General features: G+C 40.2%; 2 long non-coding RNA genes across 8 annotated transcripts in view; both read left to right on the top strand.

Annotated features, from left to right (window-relative positions):
• Positions 1-25,769, top strand: part of LOC143677213 (uncharacterized) — a 352,942-nt gene that overhangs the window by 67,162 nt on the left and 260,011 nt on the right. The gene's annotated exons all lie outside the window — the stretch shown is intronic.
• Positions 1,670-25,271, top strand: LOC143677208 (uncharacterized). 7 transcript variants are annotated; one of them, XR_013172441.1, is made up of 10 exons: positions 1,671-1,850; positions 9,205-9,397; positions 10,056-10,315; positions 11,346-11,488; positions 12,049-12,277; positions 16,575-16,666; positions 21,859-22,045; positions 22,670-22,771; positions 23,062-23,185; positions 25,015-25,271. It is a non-coding gene; the product is annotated as an uncharacterized LOC143677208 (long non-coding RNA). The 7 variants fall into 7 exon arrangements; XR_013172446.1 differs by lacking the exon at positions 10,056-10,315 and having other exon boundaries at positions 1,670-1,850; XR_013172442.1 differs by lacking the exon at positions 16,575-16,666.

Genomic DNA, 25,769 nt, shown 5'->3' with positions numbered 1-25,769 from the left:
CTAAATAATTTTACACCAAGTGAGGCTCACCCCAGATTGGAACTGAGATTGTACTGCACCCACAAATGCTGTGATGAGGGCCTGTCCTTGCTTTGGGTGAGCAACTGGGGCAAAATAGCGAAGTGGCTGAATCTGGGGTTTGGAATCCAGATAGTCTGTGGAAGAAGAAGGTAGAGACACAGTGGATTGGGAGACATGATCCCCCGGTAATTCTCAGAAATACTGGGCCATGTTTTGGATTTCACGTTTCCATGAAATTGGAGGTTCAAGGTAAATCTTAAATACAAGCGCATATCCCAAGCTTTCCTGGCCCTTGAGATGGAGATAAAAATCTCCCTGTACACACACATTTTTGTTACCTCCCTTCCCCTATTCCTTCTCCTTTCTCCCTGCATCTCTCCTCCTCTCTCCCCACTCTCATCTCCCACACCCCTCTGCCCCATAGCAGTGTGTTGTGGTCTCAGAATTCTCGCCTGGAACCAAGTGTACATGCTCCCATCTCATCTCCACCATTACGTGGCTACATGATCTTCAGCAAATTGTCCCTACCTTACTATTGTCATCCATAAAAATGGGGTAATGATTATATCCACTTGCTAGGGTTGTGGTGAGGATTAAATGGTTTAAGATGTAAGAGGCACTTGGAATTGGGTCTGTAGGTGGCCAGGTAGTAGGTGCATATGTTGTTCCTGTTATAACACCTATGGAGGAGACGCTCCGGGCTGGGCAAGATCTTTTAGCAAGGACTAACTCTCCCACCTTCGTGTTCCCCAGAGCACCTAGCACAGCTCTTGGGACCTATCAGTAATCAAGAGATCACTGATCAAAGAAAGAATAAATAAACGAAATGCTTTCATGATCTGCTCAGCTTTTTTATTTTTGGTCCAATCTTGTTCTCGCTGGAATACCCTGTGCTCCAGCCACCCTGAAACTCTCACTCTGCCTCAACACACCGAGGAAACCTCTTCTGCACCCATCTGAATTGTTGCAGACACTTCCTAAGTGATCTTCCTTTTTCTAGTTTCATCCTCCCTAAAATAATCTCCATGTTACACCCAGAGTAACCTTTTAATGGAAAAGTGATCATGTGATCCATTTAATTCTTTTTTTTTGTATCCTCTATGGTTGGAGTCACATTTCATCTTTTTCCATGTGAGTATCCCCTTATTACAGCACCGCTTGTTAAATTTTTGTTTGCTTGGTTTTTCGTTTGTTTGCTTGTCTGTTTTTTGGGGAAGTGCATGGGCCGGAAATCGAACCTGGGTGTCCTGCATGGCAGGCGAGTGTGACCCATTTACTTCTACTCCCAGCCTCCCTGCCATTAATCTCATGATGAAGTCCAAATCTCCTAACAAGACTTACTGATATCTGGTTCCAGGTGCCCAAAGACCCAATATTCTTTAATGCCAACATAGACCCTAGAAGGCATAGCTCCTTAAGTCGCTATGCTTATGAGAGCTGAGGGTGGGAGGTGAGTGTGCAGACAAACGTTTGTGCTGAAGTGTTAGACCACGCCTTAGATAAGCCTAACATGGACCTTCAGGGGTGTCCCTTTAGAATCACCACAGAGAGAAAACAGGCAGTGAGGGATTGGGTTGAACAAACTCGGCTAAGCTGCCTGACCCGTGTGCTCTGCTTCCACCCCAAGCCCATGGTTTACTGTGATGTCACCCAGGACCAGTTGGGCCAGGCATTTGTGACGGCCCCACCCAAAGCAGCTGCAGCTGGCATTTCATCAGTTTTGGCTGGAGGCAAAGGTTGGGCAATTCTGGACTGGAATGGAAAAAAGATGCTTCAGTTTCTAATTCCACTGCTCATGGCACTCGAAGGACATACCCAAGAAGATCCAGGTCTGTGCCAGCCTAATGCAGTGCAGAGGTTGGAGAAAGTCCTGTAACCTCTTACTTGTTTCATACAGAGTTGATTAGAGACACGATGGGGGACCAGGTTAGAGCAGATGGCTCAGAAAATGAATATACAGGAATCTGAGGAGATTATAATGATTAATCAAAGTAGGGGTATTAGGGATAGTGAAAAAGCTATTTCAAATGATCCCCTGGGGTCTGTACCCAGAGTTCTGGAAGTATTGAAGACTTTATGGTCTAGTCATGGAGATAGGCAGGTCAACAAATAATACAGTTTGGTAAGTTTTCTATTGAAATTGTTTCAAAGTACTTTGGGACTGTAGAGCTATAAATAACTGCCTTGGGTAATCCAGGAGGGCTTCCCATAAAAGGTGAGTTCTCGAAATCTATGTAAATATCCTAGTGGGTGAGGAAAGTACCTAAGGGAGAGAGAACAGAATTGCAGTCAGGAGACAAAGGCGAGGATATGTGCACAGATCTGAAGGTAATTAGGGATGGGTGTCAGCACGGTGAAGTGTTATGAGCAGCCAGAGGTGAAGCTGCAAATAGGCAGGGGCCAGAGGATGGAAAGTCCGTAAGTCTTGCTGAGGAATATGGCCATGCCCTGTTTGGGGTCATGGGAAGGGGCCAATAAAGGGTTTTGAGAAGAAAATTAGCAAAATCCAATTATCATGCTGGGAAGGGAACAGCTGTGTGCAAGGTACCATTTTGGTCAAGAAGCCTTTCTCAATCCTCTGATGCCAAGTCCCGGCTCATTCCTGGGAGTCAGGGCCCATAGCGCCAGGGAGATTTACACCCCTGGGGACATGTCCTACATTGGGGGGAGGGCAGTGAGTTCACCTGACGAGTTGTTTGTCCATTTTTAAATTTCGGATTACTTGTCTTTGTATTGTTGAGTTGTAGGATTTCTTTGTAAATTCTGGATATTAAACCCTTATCAGATATATGGTTTCCAAATAATTTCTGTCATTTAGTAAGTTGACTTTTCACTTTCTTCACATAGTCCTTTGAAGTATGAAAGTTTTTAATTTGGAGGATGTCCCATTTATCAGTTTCTTCTTTTGTTGCTTATACTTTGGGTGTATAGTATAAGAAATCATTGCCTACTGCAAGATCTTTTTGTTTTTTTGGTTGTTTAAGTTTTTATTTCATAATCATAAACTTAATTCTGCAATCCAACTAGACTTGGAAAGCGAGGACAATGTAGAACCCAAAGAACTGTGGCGTGAGCACAATGATAGGATACAGAGGCAGACCAGCAAAGGTGGGATGCACTCCTGATCTACAGAAAGAATGTTCTGGTGGTTAAGACAAAACACAGCACAAATGGTTCCCAGTTTTTTTATCTGCACTGCTAACACTGAGTGGTTGGTTGGCAAGCACATAGTCTTTGGCAAGGTGAAAGAGGGCATGAATATTGTGGAAGCCATGGAGGGCTCTGGAGTTTTATGGTCCTGATTCTTATAGTTAGGTTTTTGATCCATTTTGAGTTCATTTTTGTATAAGGTATAAGATAAGGGTCCTCTTTCATTTTTTTGCATATGGATATCCAGTTCTTCCAGCACCATGTGTTGAAGAAACTATCCTGTTCCAGTTGAGAGGTCTTGGAAGTCTTGTTTGAATATCAATTTTCCATAGATGTAAGGGTCTATTTCTGACTCTCATTTCAATGCCATTGGTCAATATAACTATCTTTATACAAGTGCCATGCTGTTTTGACCACTGTAGCTTTGTAATGTGCTTTAAAGTCTGGAAGTCAAAATCTTCTTTTCCAAGATGATTCTGATGATTTGGACTGCTTACCCTTCCAAATAAATTTGATAATTGGCTTTTCCATTTGTGCAGACAGGCTTTGGAATTTTGATTGGGATTACATTTAATCTGTAAATCAATTTGGGCAGAATTGAATTCACATCTTAATGATATTTAGTCTTCCAATCCATGAATATAGAATGTCCTTCCATTTATTTAGGTCTTGAGTCTTTAAACAATATTTTGTAGGATTCCATGTACAAGTCCTTTATGTCCTTGTTAAATTTCTAGAGATTTGATTATTTTATTTGCTCTTTTAAATGAAATTTTTTCTTGATATCCTCCACATTTCTCATTCCTAGTGTATATAGAAACACTACTGATTGTATTGTGCATCGATCTTGTACCCTGCCAGTTTGCTGAATTGGCTTTTTAGCTGTATTAGTTTTGTCCTAGATTTTGGGGGACTTTCTCTGTTTAGGAACATGTCATTTGCAAATAATGAATGGTTTACTTCGCCCTTTCCAATTTGGGTGCCTTTTATTTCTTTTTCTTACCTAACTGCTCTAGTTAGAATGTCTAATAACAGTGTTGACAGTGGGCATCCTGTTTTGTTCCAGATATTAGAAGGAAAGATTTCTGTCATACACCATTGAGTATGTGTTAGCTTGGGTTTGTCATGTATGCCCTTTTTCATGTTGAGGAAATTTCCTTCTATTCCTGTGTTTCTAAGTGTTTTTATCAAGAAAGGATGCTGGATTTTGCCAAATGCCTTTTCTGCAACAATCAAGATGATCATGTGGTTTTCCCTTCAATTTGTTAATGTGGTGAATTGTGTTAGTTGACTTTGTTGTGTTGAACCAGCTTTGTGGACCTGGGCTAAAACCCACCGGACCATGGTGATTAATTCATTTAATGTGCTATTGGATTTGATTTGTAAGTATTTTTGTTGAGGATTTTTGCATCTATAGTCATTAAAGAAATTGGTCTGTGATTTTCTTGTCTCGTATTTTCTTTATCTGGCTTTGGTATAGGATGATGTTGGCTTCATAGAATGAATTAGGTAATGTTCCTTCCTCTTCATTTTTTTGGAAGTTTGAACAGAATTGGTATTAATTTCTCTTGGAATTCTCAGTAGAATTCACCTGTGAAGCCATGTGTCCTTGGTTTTTCTTTCTTTCGAGGTGTTTTTCCCAATCTCTTTACTTGTAATTGTTCTGTTGAGGTCTCCTCTTTCTTCTAGAGTCAGTGTATGTTCTGTGTTTTTCTAAAAAAATTGTCCATTTCATCTCATTTGTCTAATTTGTTGGCAAACAGTTGTTCATAGTATCCTCTTATGATACTTTTGGATTTCTTTCCCCAATCTCATTTCTCATTTATTTATTTGCATCTTCTCTTGTTTTTTCTTTGTCAGTCTAGCTAAGAGTTTATCAATTTTATTGATCCTTGCAAATAACCAACTTTTTGCTTTGTTAATTCTCTCTTTTGTTTTTTTTTTTCTTTCTTTGGAGGGTGTGGGGCTCATGATCCAGGAATTCAACCAGGGTCACTCACATGAAAGGTGCCATTCTAGTACTGAAACACCTGCCATGCACCCTCTCTATTGTTTTGTTTGTTTGTTTGCTTGTTTGCATGGGCAAGCACCAGAAAATGAATCTATTGTTTTTTAATTCTCAGTTTCTTTTATTTCTACTCTAATCTTTGTTATTTTGCTACTCCTGCTCACTCTGGGGTTAGTTTACTGTTCTTTTTATAGTTCCTCCAGGTGTGCAAGAGGTCTTTGATTTTTAGCTCTTCTTTGTTAACGTCAGCATCTAGGGCTATAAATTTCCTTCTCAGCACTGCATCCCATAAGTTTTTATATGTTGTGTACTCATTTTCATTCACCTCAAGATATTTACTGATTTCTCTTGCAATTTCTTCTGTGGCCCACTGATTCCTTAAGAGTGTGTTGTTCAACCCCCAAATATTTATGGATTTTCAAGCTCTCTGTTATTGATTTCTAGCTTTATTCCATTATAGTCAGAGAGATGCTTTGTCTGATTTCAATCTCTCTAAACTTATTGGGACTTTTTTTTGTGACCCAACATGTGGTCTATCTTGGAGAATGATCTATGTGCACTCGAGAAGAATGTATATCCTGCTGTTTGGGGTGCAATGTTCTGTATATGTCTATTAGGTCTAGTTCATTTATCATATTGTTAAAGCTCTTTCTTTTCCTTATAGAACCTCAGTCTAGATTTTGCCTATTGATGGGAGTGGCATATCAAAGCCTCCAACCGTTATAGAGGTGCCTATTTCACCCTTCAGTGTTTGCCTTATGTACTTTGGGGCTCTGTGGTTAGGTGCATAAATATTTATGATTGCTATTTCTTCCGGGTGGATTGACACTTTTATTAAAATATAATGTCCTTCTTTGCCTCCTATAACAGTTTTGTACTTAGTCTATTTTTCCAGTATTAAAATAGCCACTCCAGCACTTTTTCAGTTACTGTTTGCATACAATACCTTTTTCCAATCTTTGACTTTCAGCCTATTTGTGTTCTTGGGCCTAAGGTAAGTCTTTTTATATAGTATATAGATGGATTACTTTTTTATCCATTCTGCTCATCTGTGTCTTTCGATTGGAGAGTTTATTCCATTAACATTCAATGTTATTACCGTAAAGGCAGTACTTACTGCAACCATTTCATCCTTTGGTTTTTATATGTCATATCTTATTTTTGGCTCTCTTTTTACCCTTTTAGTTACTTTTATTGATGATCTTCACTTCTATGCTCACCTCCAAGTCTCTCTCCTGTCTCTTCCTTTCAGCCTGAAGAACTCCCTTTAGTGTTTCTTGTAGGGTTGATCTCTTATTGATGAATTCTGTTTATGTTTATCTGTGAACATTTTAAAATCTTCCTCATTTTTGAAGGACAGTTTTGCCAGATATAGAATCTTGACTGACAGTTTTTCTCTTCCAGTTCCTTAAATATATCATAATACTGCCTTCTTGCCTCCATAGTTTCTGATGAGAAATCAGCATTTAATCTTTTTGTAGTTTCTTTGTATGTGATGAATGGCTTTTCAGGACTCTCTTTATTTGGCATTTGGCATTCTGATTAGTAGATGTCCAAGAGTAGGTCCATTAGGATTTATTCTGTTTGGAGAATGCTGTGGTTCTTAGACATGTTTATTCATATCTTTCATAAGAGTTGGGAATTTTTAGCCATTATTTCCTCAAATATTCTTTCTGCCCCATTTTCTTTCTTGTCTCCTTCTGGGAAACCCATGACACATATGTCTGTGTGCTTCATGCTGTCACTCAAATCCTTGAGACCCTGGTCAACTTTTTCCATTCTCTCCTCTATCTGTTCTCTGTTGGTGATATTTTGATTGTCCTATCTTCTAATTCAGTAATTCTTTGCTCTGTTTGTTCAAACCTGGTGTTGCATGCCTCTACTGTATTTTTAATCTCTTGTATTGTGACTTTCATTCCCATAAATTCTGTTATGTTTCTTTTCATACTTTCAAATTCTTCTTTATGCTCAGTTAATGTCTTCTTAATAATCTTTACCTCTTTAGACATATCTTCTTCCATCTCGTTGAATTGATTTATGAGATTTGCTTGAACATCTTTGATTAGTTGTTCCAACTTCTTTGCCTCTTCTGAGGTTTTAATTTGTTTCTTTGACTATTTCATATCTTCCTGTTTCTTAGTATGGTTTGTAATTTTTTGTTAATATCTAGACATCTGATCATCCTGATGAGTGTATGCTGAAGGTCAGTTTCTCTCTCTTGCCTAGGATTTTATTAGTGATTAGCTTTGTTTAAGGCTCTTTTTGACACTTGGTTTAATTTATTCTAGACCTTTAGAATTGCCTGGGTTTAACCGATCAATTTTTTTTCAGCTCTTCATCTAATTCTTGTCCTGTGTATGCAGTAAAAATTTTAAGATTGTACTATTTGTGCAATTTCTATTACAGTTATAAAATTATAATTTTATAATTGTAATATGTATATTTCTATTACAATTATAAAAATGTACTATTTGTACTATTTCATGCCTAGTGGAAAGTTTCCTTTCCTCTGCTCCTTCTACAGGAAACTTTACCTGTTCTGTTTGTTTTGTTTTGCCTCTACAGTTTTTAAAAAATACTTAAACTCTGTTTTCATTGCCTCTAGCTGCTTTTGTCTAGAGGGCAAATTCTGGGAGGAGGATCACCCTGGAGAGGACCTTCCCAAGACCTCTCGGTATTTAGTTCCTAGCCACAACAGGGCCAGGAATCCATGAAGGGGGCACAAATAAGTCCCAATGAGCCCTGGGGAGAGGGTCAGGAATGATGCCCAAAAGCCATTTTATCAGTTCCTTGAAGATGCACTTTCCCTGCCTGCCCTGAAGATGGCAGTCTTATGCAAACTTTTCCCTTCAGCCCTCCACTCTCTAATATTTCGTTGCCTTTGCCACTCTTGAGGGCAGGGTTGAAAGAATAACCAGGCAGTCACTGTCTAGGGCAGGCTAAAACTGTTGCTTAAAGCCAGGAACTACAAACTTCTTTGGATTTCTCTATGCCAGTTATCAATTTATTGCTGCTCAGCTCCAAATCTATACTTCATTATCTGCTCTACAACAATGTAGCTGGACCCTGTAAACAATTTTCATTTGCAGCTAGTACAACATTAAACTCCAGTAGAAGATGCTGGTCCAGAAGATGCTGGACCCAATAATGAAGGGGATTTTCATCCTGGTTCTGTCTGGTATGCTTCTGTTTGCTTCTTCTTGATCTCGCACAGGTACCAGAGGTGGGTGTGGGACATTCAAGGATGTTCTGTCCCTGCCACATGCCTGTGCCTGGAGCATGCAGTTCCTCAGTGAGCTTGCAGCCTCAGTTACCTTCTCTCTGCTCAATAACCTTCTCATTGCAGCCATCCAATGCAGATATTGCACATCTTAACCACCTGGTCAATGAGCAGGCTCCTAAAATCCCTCTGTTTGCCACTTGCTTATCTGCACCAGCCCTGGCCATGGTTTCCTATCCGCTTGCACTGTAGAGGGGTATTTCAGCAGGGGTGTTCTTTCTTGCCCAGCAATGTGGCCCAGCTTAGGCCAGGGGCAAACTGGAAACATTCTTTGCCATCCACTGGGATGCAAACATGCATCTTCCAATGAGTTCTGAACCCCTGTTTTGGGAAGGGGCCCCCTTCCAACTTTTATCCTTCCTTAGGCACTCTTCCCTAACCCTATGGTATTCTGAGTCTTCGTTACCCTTTATAGCTACTCCCCTGTTATAGTTCATAATTCATATGAAACTTTACCCATTCAAATTAATGCATGGTTTCTGACTGACTCCTGATTGAACCCTACATTTCTTTGGAGTTTCTCCACTGACACTATAACCCCACATGGCTTCTGCTCTGACCATCAGACTTCACAACTGTTTTTGAAAGTGAGGAATGGACACAAAAGGACATGCATTTTGGTGATGCTTTCTGACATCTGTCCTTTGGGTTTGCTCAATTTACTTCAGGCAGCTTCAGCACTTGTTTTAGCTGGAGACATGGGATATGTGCTTTTCATGTACAGATAGTACCTTCTTTTTTTCAGAAAGTGTTAAATGTGGCTACAGACCTGCCTTTTCAAACTTATCAAGGTTTCAATTGCATGAACTAATTGAAGTCCAGGAAGGTGAGTTCCCATGGCAAGTGAGTGTCCAGATCTCTCAGAAACACCTATGTGGAGGCTCAATCATACACCGGTGGTGGGTTCTGACAGCAGCACATTGCTTCCAAAGGACACTGTAAGTTTCTGGGGCATTGTTTTAATTTATATAAAGTTTCTTCAATGCATTGTCTGGGGGGGTGGGTGGGTTGTTTAATGGGTTGATGAACAAGGCCTGTGAAGCAATTACTATACCCTGTATCTTCTAATTGACTTTGTACTGAAAAGTCTCTGCTCTACATACATTCTCTCCCCTTTACTTAGCTAACCATATCCAAGTTGGACTGAGGCTATGCCCTCAGTATTGGAAAACTGGTACAAGGCTTCTCTCCTCCTGCCTGTCACCTGTATATGTACACAACACATCAAGTTCACTTGTTCTGTACAAACTCATGGAGTTACCTACTGTGTGCCACCAGATGCTGTTCTAAGAGCTGGGGTTATAGCAGTAGATGAGACAGCCAAGCTCCCTGTCATCAGAGAACTTGCATACTGTTTTCTCAGATGGATTTATTCCACTTCTTCATGGGAGGCTCCTTGGGTAGACAGTTCACTGGCTTAGAGATTTTCCTGGGTTTTGACTAATTGATCTTTAGCTACTCTCTGGACCACATTATCCTCACTACTTTGGACTTCTCAATATTTAATTATAAACTCTGTTGTTTACAAATGTGTCTACAAATATGAAGCACAGTACCACTATTATTGGCATCAGTGTTGTTATATTTATTCTTTAGACTAGAAATGGTAATGGGAAATGTGACTGTGGTCATGGGAACCAGAAAATTCAGCAATATCCACTTGGAGAGGAAGCAAGTGCAGAAGATAATTATTCACAAAGATTATAAACCACCCCACATTGACAGTGACCTCTCCCTGCTTCTGCTGGCCACACCAGTACAGTTCACTAACTTCAAAATGCCCATCTGCCTGCAAGAGAAGGAGAGGGCCTGGGACCGGTGTTGGATGTCAGAGTGGGTTACGACATATAAGTATGGTAGGTGCCTTCCCTTTGAAACCCACAGAAGACACTGTTTAGGTTTTCCTGGGCCAGACAGAATGATGCTTTGGATGCAGGAATACTTTGGTCTGAATTTTGGTTTCACTCCTGTTTAGCTCTGTGATCTTGGGAGAGCTATTTCACCTTCCTAGGCCTCAGTTTTCTCATCTGTAGGATGACAGTAATGGCGCCATCAAATAAGCTGTCAATTAAATGAAATACAATTATACATGTAAAGTCCCTGGTAACACATATGAATCCCAAGATATGAGAGTAATAATAACTTTTAGGAGGCCCAGAGCATTGTAGAACATCTGTGTGGATCCTTCCTTTGTGGGTTGTTTTACAATGCCCATACCCCCATTTGTTTACCCCCCGATTAAGCTCATTGAGACTACCATCCTCAGATAACTCTAACCCAGTGATTCCAAACTCAGCTTGGTCACCAGTGATTCCACCCCTTTCCCCACAAGCACCAGGCTGGCCAGCAGTGAGAGGCTCTGGGAGGGTGGGAGTCGAATGGAGAAAGGACCAGGAGCTCCTCTAGAGTTAAGGGCACTTCCTTTCCACAAGATGACACTTCCAGGTATGTAATTTTCCTAGCTTCTCCATCTGGCCTGACTGAGATTCAAGACACTACGGCTTCAGATGTTGCGCTGTACTGAGCCTCTGCACATGGAGAAAGCATGGCTATGGAGAGGTGATGGGGCAATGATAAAAGCTCATTCCAGGCTCTCCATGCAGGGGCTGGGGCTGGGGATTTTGTAGGCTGCTTCCTGAAGAATTGATGGTCCCGTAGTAAGACAGATATAAGTAGAGTTGAAGGAACCATTTATTTGCATACAGGAAAAGAGATTGCTACCTTGCATTAAGTAAACTTAAAGGATTTTCCATCCTGTGAGTTCATGATTTACTGAAACTTTTTTACTGCAGCATTCCAGGACTTCCAACTTGATCATGTGTGAGCCCATCACTCTTGGTAGCTAATGCAGTGCTTGCTCTCACACTGGCTTCTTCACTTTGCCAGGTAAATATAACAGCTTAAATACATACCTGCAAAAGCTGAGAGTGGTGCAGATTAGCTGGAAAGAATGCAGAAGGAGGGTGGACCAGCTGTCCAGGAACATGCTTTGTGCCTGGAGGGAACCAGGCACTAAGGGCAACTGCCAGGTACTCAGCCCCTGTTCCAGCCCCTACCTCACCCACCCCACCACTTTCTGTTTCCCAGGAGAGAGCCCAGGAGGGTGGCCCCTACCCCATACCACTCCCCTCTCCTTTCTCCTCCCTTTTGTCCTCCTGTTGGCAGTACTGTTGATTGTTTGCCAACTGCTCTTCCTTCCTTCTCTCATTCCCAGGGAGACAGTGGGGCACCTATGGTCTGTACTATCCATGGAACCCAGAGGCTCTACCAAGTGGGTGTCTTCAGTTGGGGCATAAGATCTGGCTCCAGGGGGAGGCCTGGTATGTTTGTGTCTGTGGCTCAATTTATTCCATGGATCCAGGAGGAAACTGAAAAGGAAGGGAAAGCCTATACTATTTCTGGATCCCTGAGAGGCTCCCTGACTCCTGTTCCATGGTACCCCTTATTGCTAGGCTTGGGGTCTCAGGTGCTGCTTACAGCTATGTGTACTCATGATAAATCAAATCACTAAGCCCACTCTTTCCTCTGTGCTTTTTTTCGTCCTTCCCATCTTTACACAAACATTTATGGAACATCCGCTATGGATTAGCCTCAATGCCAGATCCTGAAAGTTAGACTATTAGATCTCCCTAATCTCACAGTCTAATGAAGGAAGAGCAGACACAGTGTTAAAAAAGAGGTACAAGCAATGCATGGGACATCACAGAGGAAGAAACAATGACCCCTGACTAGGAAGTTAGGAAGACTTTGGGAAAGCATTGGAAAATCAATCTCAAGATGTTACTCCATGATTCTGGACTTCATTTCTTCTATGAACGGTGAGATCCAGTCAGATTAACTTTAAGATCTTTCAACATTCTGACACAAGATTAACTTTAAGATCTTTCAACATTCTTACATTCTGGTTAATAATTTAACTTTCTTTCTCTCATGAAATACAACATTAGCTAAGGAAAGACCAGCTTTAGTGTCTCAAGACATCTGTGCATCTTTTCACAGGGTCTCCTGAGATCATTAGTTTCATGAAATATTACTGCTTTACTGACATAGTGCCATCTTCTGGAACCCCCTGGGGATAATATGAAATATAGGCATACCCTCTATGTCAGTTTGCTAATGTGCCAGAATGCAATATATTAGAAATGGGTTGGCTTTTATAAAGGGGATTTATTAAGTTACAAGTTACAATTCTAAGGCCATGAAAATGTTCAAATTAAGGCATCAACAAGAGGATACCTTCACTCAAGAGAGGCCGATAACGTCCAGGATTTCTCTGTTATATAGGCAGGCACATGGCGACATCTGCTGTCCTCTCCCAGCTTCTGGTTTCAAAGTTTCTCACCTTCTGATGTCTCCTGGGGTATTTCCTTTGCATCTCCATATGTCTTTGTCTAGCCGTCTGCTCTCTATATCAGCTGTGAGCTCTTTCTCTCTCCATGAGCTCCTTTAAAGACTCCAGTAAACTAAATAAGACCCACCTTAGTGGGTGGTGTTACAACTCCATGGGAATATCTAATCAAAAGATCCCACCCACAATGGGCCTGCACCCACAAAATTGGATTGGGATTAAAAGAACATGGCTTTTCTGGGATGCATAACAGCTTCAAGCCAGCACACCTTCTTTAGAGTTTAAAACAAAATATAAGATACATCAAACATTTAGCAAAAGGAAGCTAAAATTACTCATGCTACTAAAACACCACTCTTTTTGATGCCCGTTATTCCACAGATGGAGAAACCTGTGGGTTCTTTTCTCTCATGCCCCTGAGAAAGTCTTCCTTGGTCTGTTTCTAGATTTTCCAGACCTCCGAAGTTATTCTGCTTTCCATGGTCAGTCCTCAAGGCTTGCTTCACACCCAGGTTACTACAAATCCTGCTGCTCACATTTTAGGATGTTTCAAGATGTGCATTAGAATTATCTGTATACTTGCTCAGAATGCGGTTCTTGGGCTGAATTAGGAGCTCTCTCAGTGAGGCCTCATACTTCTGTATTAAGATTTTTCGGTTTTTTTAAAATTTAATTATCAACAGGTCTATTGAAGTTAATTCACACAATAAATTGGGCACATTTAAATAGAAAATCACATGTTTTAACATATATATATATATATATATATATATATATATATATATATATATATATATATCCATGAAACAATCACTATAACCAAGATACTGTAATTTATCTATTAACAGATGACTTGTGACTTTGAAGTGTGAAAATTTTAAATTTTGATAAAGTACAGTTTATCATGTTTTTCTTTTATGGCTTGTGCTTTGGGTGTTGTAACTAAGAAACTTTTGCCTAACCTAAGATCAGTTTTTGAATGATAAACCAATCTTACATTCCTGGGATAACCCCATGTGGTCATGATGTATTTTCCTTCTCATATATGGAGAGGGACAGGAGAGAAGTAAACCAATGAGGGATGGAAGTATATATAAATGCTTTAGCCTCCCTTCCTTCTGGTGAAACAATTCTGTGTGAATTCTGTGTGGAACGGTGTGTTCCACACAGTTTATCAGAGTCTCCAGTGGACTGAACTCCAGGTGTCTACAGTGGCAGCTAACACATTGGTGTACCCTCTCCTGGCTCTTCTCTCTCTCTCACTTCACTTTTTCCATTTACTTACTTACTTGCCTTCCTGGACTCACTCCCAAAGTAAACTATTCACACCCAAATAATTTTCATAAGGTTTTTTTTTTGGGGGGGGTATCCAAAACAGAATATCTCCAAAGGTCAGGATTTTTATCTGATATACCACAATATCCACATTTTCTAGCCAAACTGAGTAGCACAGAGTAGACACCCATACTTCTGTGTTCAGTTCAAGGGTACATCCTCTTGTCTTCACTAACTTCTTATAACTGCAAGGGTTTTGGAAACCACAGGAATTTCCAAATGAGACAGTGAGAAAGAATCTAACTTCTTGAGCTGGGATGGCACAAACATGGTACCTGTGCGAACCTCTTCTTTCCTGCACTCATGGAGGATATCACTAATTATCACAGCACACGTTTTTCCACTGTGCCTAAATGTGGTCTGTGAAATCCCAATAGAGCATGCCAAGCTGCCACTGCCAGTGGACTGAAATCGTAACAAGAAATTAAACCTAGGGTTCTCCTGGTTCTGGCATAATTTTAGTACATATTGTACTGCTTTGTATATCCTTTTGAGTACAAAGGTCTGGTTTTGCTGCAGAAAGGTCACTCAGTGACACTTTCAAATAATTCTCCTTTCAAGCTCCTTTTCACTGCTTTGCCCCACCTCAAAAGGAGAGAGGAACAAAAAACATTTTCTCCTTAATGAATAACAAAGAAACCAAAGCATAGAAACAGCATAGAGTTGGTGAACAAGCAAAGACTTTTTTTAGAGACACAGAGACCAGGGTATAAATCCTAGTTCACCACTTTCTGGTTCTGGTTTTTCAGATAATTTGACTAACTTCTCTGAGCCTTAATCTAAACTGTATAGGGACAGTAAAACCTACTACATGGGGTTTTGGTGAGAATGAGATGATTTATTCAAGGAGCCTAGCACAGTACCTAGAAAAATCACTGGTGGGCAATGCACGGTAACTGTTTTCAGTATTACAGAATGAGCAGAAACTTATCCACTATTGGACAGTGCAATGGGGTAGAGTGGAGAAGGAAAGTTTATGTCCAAAAGTCATTTGCTAATTTTTACCTTTGAAGAGAAACTTCTTGAACTTTTTCTAGACATTAGGAGGAAAGACAGCATTTATTGAGAATTTGTTATGTGCCAGGCACATCAGATACATTCTCTCACTGAAACACTATAACATCCTGTATAGTAGGATTATTCTGAGAATTAGGAAACTGGAGCATAGGGAAATCAGAGCTTGGAAGAGAAAGAACTGGGATTACAACTCATGTTTGCCTGGCATCATGGCATGTGCTGTTTCACTGCTCTAACCCCAGAGCCCTGCAATCCTCTCACCTGAGCTCCCTCAGCACCTCCAAAGAACAATCTCCCATGAAATCTCCTAACCACAGGGATGGGCTCCTCTACTTTCTCAGGGATGCACTTCCAAGCTGCTGCTGGAACCCATACCTCTCATCCATGTCCCTCCTGCCTTTCTTCCTCCTTTCTCTGCCAAGGTAGTCTCTTGGCCCTGAGCATTCTAAGTGCGGATAGATGCACAGACTAGGATCCTAGAGATGAGTTCCCGCCACCCAGGCACCTCTATTGGACAGCTAGTCCCGAGGCAAGAGTAGATGCTGGCAGCACTTAGGAAAAGTCAAGGAGAGAGGCCACTGGAAGATGGTACCAATAGCCCTGAAAGTGCTTCCAATGTTCCAGAGCATATTGGCCCCCAGGCACTCAGATGGAGGGTACGGGAGTAAAGAGGATTGGGTGGGGAGTATATCCTAGAGTTAAGTGTAAATAAAGTATGGGGAAGGGTTCTCCCACTTTCAAGCTGCAGAAAAATGCTAAGTCTCCATGTGGGAAGGAAGGCAGAGTCAGGGCTGTACAGGGCAAAAATTGGACCAGAGGATTTTTAGTGTTAATATTAAATGACCAGCCAGGATTAGAACCATTCAGAAGATTACAATAATTTCAGAAGACAGAAGAAGTATAGATTTTTGGAGTAGGTCAATATGCACTAGAAGTCATCCATATCAATGTTTCTTATACTTTTTTTTTGAGCGAACCCCATAGTAAGAAGTAAATTCTTTATCATGGCCTAAGACACATACACACTCACACACACACACACACGCATACAGAACTAAAGTGTCATGATACAATATATATCATTACCATGTGCTGGATACAACTGGACAAATTGACACCATGACCCCTCAATGTGACATGAATCATCATTTGTAAAATTTTGATGGAGATCAAGCCTTGCCTTCATTTTACACTTAAGGAAACTGAGTCCTAAAGAAGGCAAGGTTTTGCTAAGGGTTATCAACAGACCCAGGACTAAAATTTGCATTTCCTAACTCTCAGATCAATTCATTTTATTCTTAAACATCTGTTAAAGAAAATAAAAAGGGAATATGTGGGCTGTATTTTGAAAAATGATTTCTCTAGAAAAAAACTTTGCAGGACAAAATTTAAAAAGCATACTTTAAAATGTGTAGCTGAGCCTCCAAGAAGTAAGGAAATCTCTGAGTCAAACACCAAAGGAAGCAGAAGTCCGGAGTTGTTATCCAGAATGTGAAGCCAACCAGAGGTATGCATCTAAAGCCTTGGGTTTTAATAGCCACGTGGGGACAAGGGCCTGATGAGTTCTTGGAAGGTGGGTTGTGGGAACTGAGAGGCATTCACAAAAAATGGGCACCTAAAGGATTACTCCCTCAGAGAAACTGAGGGATAGGGAAAAAAACATCCTCTGGCAAAAAGAGACTATGAAATAATTTGTTTTAGCTCCAGAGCAGATGGGGAGAGAAGTCTTCCCTGAGAAATAGTAAACACAACCTTTATCCTCACGAATGTCCTGAGTTCAAATTTAACCTTATTTGAAATCCCAGAAACACCAAACTGAGAAATCATAGTGGGCCTGCTTGGGTTATATTCCAGGGAACCCCTCAGAAGTAAGGACAAATATTCTCTGGAGGTACAACTCTTCATCATAGTTAGGAATGCCAGGTAAAGTACAGGATAAAATATTGAATTTGAATTTTAGATAAGAGCAAAAAATTTAGTATAAATACGTCTCATGATATATTTGGGGGATACTTACACAAAAATTATTAGTTGTTTATCTGAAATCCAAATTTAACTGGGCATCCTGTTATTTTTCTTTAAACCTGGCAACCCTAATCAGAGGCTCTTAAAGAGTCCCACAGACTAAGTTCAGCCAAATGTGGGCTCAAAACACAAAATTCCTAAACTCATGAACAGGAAACAAATCGTGATGAGAAAGAGTCAGCAGGAGAAGAAAAAAAAAATCACAGAAGATAGACTCCTAGGGATTTGAGATATTTAAATTATTTGATCATGAGTATAAATAGTATTATAGAAACTATTTGACCAAATAGGAGAAAAATAAAATAGGATACATGGAAAATGAAAATACTGTCAAAAATGACCAGGCAGAATTGGAAAAGAACCAAATAGAACTTATGGGAGCAAAAATATAATCAGTAAACCAGTAGATGGATCTGAAAAAATTACCAGAATGCTAAAAGACACTATGAGAAAATATGAGAGAGAAATTATGAAACAAGGAAAAAAGAGTGAAAAGTTCTAACTGGAGTTTCAGAAGGAGAGAACAGAAATATGGAGAAAAGGCAATGCTTGATGAGTTGCTAAGAATTTTCCATAATTAATGAAAAACATGAATCCTTAAATTCAGGAAACACAACAAAACCCAAGTAGAATTTATAGAAATATATCTCTAAATGCATTATAGTGAAATGGCAGAACAATAAAGACAGAGAAGACATGAAATTAGCATATAGGAAAGAAAATTAAATACTTTTGAAGGAATATCAGAAGCAACAATGGGTGCCAGTAGATATTGGAATAATACTATCAATGTGCAGAGAGAATATCATTCCCAGATTTAAATTGTTGACATCACAAAACTATCAATCAAGTAAAAATAGATTTAATATAGATTTATCACCAACAGATTGTAATAGAATTTTTTAAAACATTAAAAAAATTAAAGTTTATAAGATATATTGAGGAACATTCATAGTATCGTGGTTTATAATAAAAAATTGGAAACAATCTAAATGCTTATCAGAGACATAGCAAACTACATTTTAGTATAGTTATATAATAGAATATCAATCAGGAATGAATGTCTACATGAGGGAGAGTTACACTGATCAACACAGATCAGTCTCACTTGGTTAAGTTGGCAAGTTGCAGAAAAATGGGTTCAATATGACAGCATTTCTATAAGCTCTAAAAAATGTGCAAAACATTACTATCTATAGTACAGCTTAGCATACATTCAGATATAGTAAAAGTAAATAAATGCCCAAGAAAGATAAACATCAATTTCAGGATAGTTATGACTGAAAAGGGTAGAAGTTCCACAGGGGCCTTCAAAAATGTTAGTAATATTTTATTTCTTAAACTGTGAGAGATAAATGGTATTTATTATATTATTTTTATCATTTGTATATCCTAAATATTTTGTTACAATTTTATAAAAGAAATGGAAAAGGGGGGGAAATTTGAAGTTTTTATAACCCCTTGTCATTTTGCAAAGCAAAATGCATACTAAATGGGAAAACTAGTACATATGGAAGATGGCTTCAGGGAAACCGGGGCAAGAGAATAAAGATGCAATGGGCAAAGTTAGCAGACAGAAACATTGTTAAAAGATCAGCCTTAGCTAGTGGGCTGCCACTCCGGTTCTCCAGTGATTTTTTAAGCAGAAGTCATGGGGTCTCTGTTACCCTTCAGGTCATAATACCTATGGCCAGAAGGCTGGTGCTCCAGCCTGTGGTTGGGAGCAGCAGGAAACATAGCTGCTGAACATCTGTCCCATGACCTGGAAGTTGGTGACTATGGGGGGACGGAAAAGTTAGGCCACTGTAATAACTCTTCTGGGGCCCAGTTTCAGATGCCACTGCTACCACCTCACTTCTGCATTTCACATCTTGGCGAGTGCATCTAATTGGATCCTAAATCACATACAGAATGTTAGAGCAAGGGAGCTAAGAAATACAATGGGTAGACTTTCAGATGGAACTGGAATTTGAGTGCAACTAGATAATATCTAGCAAGCCTACCACTTTGGATGCTTAGCATACATATATAACCTTCTGCCACATTCAAATTTTCAGAGGACAATAACAGCAACAACAATATGCTCTGTCTAACATGATGCAACTATCCTTCATACAAACAAGAGTACTCCGTTCCTATTCTCAAAAGGGGAACCCAAAGTTTCATAAATCATAGTATCGGTCTCTGGATGATAATCACAATCACAATCCCACCTCCACATCTTTCAGTTTGAGTCCTTTGAGAAGCACATGCCAAGAAAATTATATGTGAAAGAGATTTATTGGGGGAAACACCTTGGAAGAATAAAGTGGGGAGGCAGGTGTCAGCAGGAAGTCTTCAGGTCTTGGCCAGGTGGATGGCCATTCCAGAACAAAGGCTGCCACTTTAGGCAGTAATGGACTGGTTCTTGTACCCCATGACACTTCCAGTCATTGGCTTTGTGTAGCCCAAGAGAAAGGTGGCCTTCTCACGACTGCCATGATGGATTCGAAGAAGTGGAGCCTGAAGGGTGTCCCTCAACCATGCTCCCTACAGCAGGCTCTCTTGAAGGAAATCTGAGTAGTGAACCTTCATGGCCACTGCAATTGTGTATACTAAGGACTAGATAATTTAACCACTACTAACACACCTTACATAGGATAGTAATGAGGGTAGGAAGAAATATAAACATTGTATATATTCAAATACATAACAAAACAAAAAGGAAAAACTGGGCAGCTACTATTATTCTCAAGTCCACAACTGATCCTGAGGCCATAGTTGTATTTATAAATTCCTTAGCTAGTTGTTCTTTTATTTTAAGGGGCAATCCAAATTTTCATTTCCAAGCTCTTAGTGGTTATGCCTATTTGAGGTTGCCATAGTTTATCATTACTTTGTCCCTTTGGATAATGAAACACTAGGCGCATTCCCAGAGGATTTCATGGATTCCAGACATATTCTTCCTTGCCCCAGTCATAAGTGGCAAACTTATATTCCCTTGATCATTAGAGTCAATCACCTAGCCAGTAGAGTAGCCTCCTCCTTGGCTTATTGGTTGAATGGAACGAGGAATGTCAAATAGCCAGGTAGTCTCAGCTGTCCATTCAAAAGATCCATTGTGACCCTGGTAGAACCATTGCTCCTTTAGAAACTAGGACCTTCAAAACCTCCAGAGCTCAAAGTTTATCTCCCTTGTTTTATAAACCCATGCTTACTTGTCATAAGAAGAACAGCACCATGTATTTATATTTGGCATACATTTATAATACCATACATTAACATATTCCATACTTTGTAGAAGAGTATGGAAACTTTTTAGATTGCAACTGGCTTAGTTATAGAACCTTCGGTGGACAATTCTACTGTTCTATCAGGCATGCTTCTTCTGGATGGTGGGTCCATGGTAAGATCAATGAACCCCTTGGAAATCTACTCATTACTTCACTTCTGTAACACTATAAGTTGATCAGAAATAATGCTGAATATAAAACAATCATGTTGCATAATTAGGCATTTAGTAAGTTATGGATGCTGGAGTGGCAGAAGCATTATATATAAGGAAGGCTCATCCATTTACAGAGTAAATGTCTATTACTATGATGAAAAATTTCTGCCCTTTCCATGATGGAAAGGGTCAACCATAATCAACAGTCCACTAGAGGGTTATGTGCCACACCATCTACAGATGATAATCACAAGGGGGATTTTCAAGGATGCTGATGCTGATGCTTTTCTTGGAAATGTCCCATACCACATATAACAGTGCTCTCAAGGCTCTTCTAAGGCATGGAATTAGGATATGGGTGAATGGTTCACACTGAATAAATTCATTCCAACCTTCCTACCTATTGAAAACTTTGGATTCCTTCTTTTATATTGCACAATGGAAGTTCATTTAATGTCATTTTTTTTTGTCCACGGTTTCAGTCTTTCAACAAAAAACAGAGCCACTTTCAGCTGCCCAGCTAACCCATTAAATTCAGAATTTTTCTTAGATATTGACAAACTTGGTCCAATCAAATTTTACTTTACCCTTCATCTAATTTCCTTAGAATCCATCCTTACACATAATCCTCAGGCTTCTACAAATATAGAAGGTGCAGTTCCTTTGATGTGTAATCTATCTTCTCCTGTATCAATTTGAATTTATCCCTATGAGATCTATTAGGAAGACTCCACTGATGGCTCTGAAGGTTTTGGGGGTTGGGGGTTGGGAAGAATCATAGGCACCCCTTGGAGAATACTTGCCTCAGATGATTCGAAGTCTTTAAACAAGGAGGGCCGAGCCTTCCCAAAAAGGGATGGAGGGGTTAATTTTTTTAGGAAGGGAAGCTCAGTGAGATTTGAGGGCTCAAAGTACATGGATTCATCTTAATCCACCCAACTATCCCACTGAAATTCTCTCAGTGACATTCTTTCCCAATTAATCATCTAATTTTCCTGTAAGAAACTAAAGAGGCCATGAATCCAAGTTATGGTGTAATTCTGCTACTTGCAGGATCAAACTTTGGGTCTGATTTTGATATAAGAGATAAGAGATTCATTTAGGGTAGCTGTAGATGCTCTCTGGCTCTTGATTGCACCTTTGATTTGAAATTTAAAGCCCTGGCATCATCAGGGTTTTGTTTTGTTTTCTGTAAACTTTCCCTTATATTTGATAACTGTAGCCCTTGTATTCATCTCTTCTACCAGGGCATTCTATTGCAAAACCACCTGGTCTCTAGTGGCATTATTCACACACCTAAGTATCCATCAAGGATGAATGGATAAACAAAATGTGATATAGAAATACAATGCACTATTATTCAGCATTAAAAAGGAATGAAGTTCTGATTTATGGACAATATGGATGAACCTTGAAGACACCATGTTGAGTGAAGTAAGAAGTCAGACACAAAAGGACAAATATTGTATGATCTTATGGATATGAAAAAATAAGAATAAGCAAATTCATAGAGTCAGAGTCTAGAATAGAGGTTACCAGGGGCTGGGTTGGGGTAGGGAATGGTGAATTAATGCTTAAATTGTACAGAATTTCCATTTGGTTTGATGGCAAAGTTTGGAAATGGAATGGATTCACAACGTTGTGAATGTAAATAACAGCACTGAAGTATATATGTGAATGTGGTCAAAAGGGAAAATTTTAGGTCATATATATGTTTCTAGTACAAAAATTAAAAGAAAAAATATATAGGACCATCCAACACAGTGAACCTTATTTTAAATGATGGACTATAGTTAATAGTACAATTATTGAAATGTTATTTCATGAATTAGAACTAATGTAAGGTATAAAAGGGTGTTATAAGACAAAAATAATATACCCTAATGTAAACTATGGACTGTTTTTTAAAATCATCAGTCACTTGATTGCATCTGTGGCTGATTATAATCACAATCAACTAAGGGAGTGTCTTCCACAAGGAAAGAATCCAATCAATTGGATTTAAGCCAATCAGTTGAAGACTTTGAAGGGAAAAGAAAATTTTCATTTCTTCTTCAGCCAGCCAGCCTGCCTCTCCTGTGGAGTTCAAGGACCTTCATTGGAGTTGTCAGTCTTGTGGACCGCCCTATGGATTTTGGACACTTGTATCCCCACAGTTGTGTGAGACACTTTTATAAATCTCATATTTACAGATTGATTCCATTTCTCTAGAGAACTCTGACTAATACAAGTACCAAATACTTCATCAGTCAGGATTCTGTCAGGAAAACAGAAAACACTCGTATGTATTTCCAGCAGAAAAGGATTTATTACATAGAACAATATGCTTACAGACCCATTAAAAGGGTTTAGGGGCAAATGTCAGGAAAAAAAGTCACTTGCTTTCAAGAGCTCAGTAAACTACAGTAACCATGGGAAATGGCTGCTAATGATCTTACTTATTCTTGCAGCATCAACTTGATGATTTGAGAAAGTTAATAGCAAAACCTCATGGCTGCCATCCGCTTACATCTACATGCCTGTACATAAGAAAAAGTATTGGTCTCTTCTTTTCCTCTGCTTCCTAAAACTTGGGTAAGAATCCAAACTGGAAGTCTGGTAGGGTTCTTAAAAAAAGAAAGTCATTTTTTAAGCTTTTAGTCTTTACAGTATTTGGGAGAATTTATAAAGGCAGATATGGTACAGAATATCAACATACAGTATCTTGCAAATTGACCTACTAAATGTAGAAAATAAGAAGAGTAATTACCAAATATGGTTGCTAGGAGGATTAAATGAAATAACATTTACAATATCTTAAGCATAAATGATCAGGCTTAATACTGGTTGATTTGAATTTTTAATCAGCCCTAAAATCATATTCCATTCTAAGGATCACTGGCTGAAATAGCCCTGACTGATTCTGAGCAGTTATTTCCCATCTGTCTCCTATTTTCGCACTACAAATCCATTCATGGCCCTTCCCTGTGTCTTGGTTGGATGACCCCTAGGGACTAAATCACCGGGGATCCTAAGCCATTCAGCTCACCCTCAACAAACAGAAGGTACTGAGAGAAGGGGAAGGGCAGGAAGAGAGAAGGTTTGGGTATTTCTTTGCTGTTCCTTTCCTGTTTAGGTCATGGGCCTGCTGGTTGCTTTCTTCCTCCTTGACTCAGTTGATGGTTTCTCCTTCACAGCTGCGGCTGTTACTGCAGTTCAGGAACAATATTTTCTCTCCTTGCTCTAGTTCTTAATATGGCTGCTAGTCTCTGGAGTCTCCTTTGTTGGACCCCTTTATAATGCCCTCAACCCTAATAGCACCTTCATTAGAGTTTCTTCATTTGAATTTTCTAAGCGGGAATCTACTTCCTTCTGAGACCTACCCTAATTGATACTCTCAGGTTATCTTCCTCTAGGTAGCTTGGTTTCAGAACCGTCATTCTCGTCTCTTTGATTCCACCTCAGAGGGACTGAAGGGAAATTCAGAAAGTCATGCCAGTGCTCAGCAAAAGTCAAGGCAGTGGAATAATCCCAAATGCTAAGACTGGATCCACTATTCATCTCAAAGAGACCAACAGGCTGTCAGCAATTCCCTTACGAAGACACAAGTTCAGGGTTTCCTACCTTGCACCCCTTTCCAAAATGGAATCAGTAATCTAGAGTTGAATCTCTGTGGCATTGTACTCAATATGCCAACTGGCCATCTATAAGAAAGAATTAGGGCACAGCTGAAATCCAAAATGGAAAAGAAGCAGGCTAAAATCCATGGGGATTTCTTAATCTCTCTCCTGCCCCACATAGTTCTGCTCTCCTTCTCCAGTTTGTGTTTACGTGTCTGTTTCTCTCCCTTGCAGCAGATGTCACCAGACCATCCGGATTTAAACTAGGTCAGAGAGGGTGATGAGTTGACAAAGGCCTCAGGCCATGTCCTCCCCTGACCTGACTCCCCAGGCTCCCTGGCCTGGCTATCAGTTCCCAGATGACCCTCTGTTCTCCAGGGGATCCTAGCAGGTCCCTGATCCCCATAAGGACTGGATGATCTCCTTTCCTCAAGGGCAGCCAGGGAGCCACCCCTTTCTGCTGTTTCCACTGGGAGATCACTGGGGCCTGTCTCAAACAGACCGACAGGGTCCACACCGCGGCTCCCCTGCAGACAACTGAGGCAGCACTGGTGTAGGGGGTGGGCATAAACTAAGGAGTCAGAACACCTGACTCAAATCCCGGTAAACTGAGGCACAGGGAAACAAGGGCTTTTCCTGAAAAACCCAGTTGGGAAGTGGCAGAGTCCAGTCCTGAACTACCCAGTGCACAGCCTAAGCCACCCATGTCTGTTTCCCCTAAACCTGGGCTCGCCGAGCCCCCCCGCTCCTCCCCAGTGATCTCTGTGAAGCACCCAGTCTCTCATGGCTCCTTTCTCCCCACAGGTGCTTTCCCAGAGCGGCTATGGCCCCATCACCACCGACATCCGCCGAGAGGGCCGGATGTTCTACTACGCGGAAGATTATCACCAGCAGTACCTAAGCAAGAACCCCGATGGATATTGTGGACTGGGGGGCACGGGGGTGTCCTGTCCTGTTGGTATTAAGAAATAATCTCTGCTCCGTGGCTGGGCCTTGAGATTACAGTGAAAAAAAAACAACCAATGCTTTCAACAAACTGAGCAATTCTTTTGTGATTGCTATCAGTGATTGCTATCAGTGGCTTTTTTTTTTTTTTTTTTTTGCATAGGCAGACTCTGGGAAATGAACCCGGGTCTCGGGCATGGCAGGCGAGGAGCCACACAAAGTGCAAAGGCATTTTTTTAAAAGCCTGGGTTTTTGAGGAATAATTTACATACAATGAATTCAACTTTTTAAGGTATACAGTTCTGTGAATTCTGAGAAATGCAAATGTGCGTAACCACCACCACAACCAAGGCACAGAACCTCTCCATCGCCCGCCAACCCCCCCCATACCCTTTTGTAGTCAATCCCCTTCCCCAAACCCCAGCCCTGACAACAATTGATCTGTTCTTTGTGCCTTTAGTTTTACCTTTTCTAGAATGTCATATGAGTGGAATCATATAATATGTAGCCATTTGAATCTGGCTTCTTTACTTGCATAATGCATTTGGGATTCATGTTGCCACATATATCTGCAGCTTATTCCTTTTGTTAAATAACGTTCTGCTGTATGAATG

This window comes from Tamandua tetradactyla, chromosome 3, assembly GCF_023851605.1.
Source record: "Tamandua tetradactyla isolate mTamTet1 chromosome 3, mTamTet1.pri, whole genome shotgun sequence".
In the NCBI taxonomy this organism is placed as follows: Eukaryota; Metazoa; Chordata; class Mammalia; order Pilosa; family Myrmecophagidae; genus Tamandua; species Tamandua tetradactyla.
This window is presented reverse-complemented; position numbering and strand designations above follow the sequence as displayed.